This window comes from Schistocerca serialis, chromosome 1, assembly GCF_023864345.2.
Source record: "Schistocerca serialis cubense isolate TAMUIC-IGC-003099 chromosome 1, iqSchSeri2.2, whole genome shotgun sequence".
Classification (NCBI taxonomy): Eukaryota; Metazoa; Arthropoda; class Insecta; order Orthoptera; family Acrididae; genus Schistocerca; species Schistocerca serialis.
The window spans coordinates 665,752,431-665,753,844 of NC_064638.1; positions in this window are offsets into that span (position 1 = coordinate 665,752,431).

The following is a 1,414-nucleotide window of genomic DNA, read 5'->3' on the forward strand; positions in this document are numbered from 1 at the left end:
GGCTATTTCACTTCGTTAGAATTCCTAATGAAAATGAAAGGTCCAAAACTAGCCGCAATAAGGTAATATATTTAATATTGTAGACGAAAGGCTTGTTTCGACTTAATTTCCATTATCAAATGCCCTGCGAAAATGTCATTGGTAAGATTATGTACATGTAAATTGAGGCTGTTTTATGTTTACATTTGCATTGGTACTTACGTCTACTTGGAAGTGACGACCGTATTGCATTTATAGTAAATTTTTTCTGTCACGTCCTGATAAGTATAAAAAATGGTTCAAATGACTTTGAGCACTATGGGACTTAACATCTCAGGTCATCAGTCACCTAAAATTAGAACTACTTAAACCTAACTAACCTAAGGACATGACAAACATCCATGCCCGAGGCAGGACTCGAACCTGCGACCGTAGCGGTCGCTGGTTCCAGCCTGAAGCGCCTAGACCCGCTCGGCCACCAGCAGCCGACCCTGATAAGTATAATATCTTTTGTAGTTACAAAACGTGAAGATGCGTTTTTGACAATATTTTGACAGTTCAGTATTTAGACAGTTCTTCCCTAAGACGTTATATATCTACACAGTATATATAGCTTACCAGATATGGTATTACATTTCATTATTTTCATTTTTCTTTGAATTTTATCTACGGTCTGTGCGTTTTGTTTTCTGTATGGCTATCCATTTTGGTATTCTACTATGTCAATAAATTTTTCGAGGTAGTGTTTACTTTCATTGTATGTTCATGTAGAATTTAGTAGATATTGTCCTGTATAACTATATATTTTCAGTTCTTCGAGAATATTTACGGTATATCTTTTCGGTATACAATGTAATATTTCTAACGAAGTTTCAGTTTAATCAGCTTATACAAGAAAATGTATTCTAAATAAACACACAGACTGTAATCATAAATACTACCTCGAAAACTTTATTAACGTAATACAATACGAAAAGGGACAGTCATACAGAAAAAATAACATACACAGACCATAGGTAAAATTCAAATGAAAATACGAACAACGAAATGTAACATCATTTGTGGTAAGCTATACAGAGTGATCAATTGATCTTGACCGAGCCAAATATCTCACGAAATAAGCGTCAAACGAAAAAACTACAAAGAACGAAATTTGTCTAGCTTGAAGGGGGAAACCAGTTGGCGCTATGGTTGGCCCGATAGATGGCGCTGCCACAGGTCAAACGGATATCAACTGCGTTTTTTAAAATAGGAACCACCATTTTTATTACATATTCGTGTAGTACGTAAAGAAATACTAATGTTTCAGTTGGACCATTTTTTTCGCTTTGTGATATATGGCGCTGTAATAGTCACAAACGTATAAGTACGTGGTATCACCTAACATTCCGCCAGTGCGGACGGTATTTGCTTCGTGATACATTACCCGTATTAA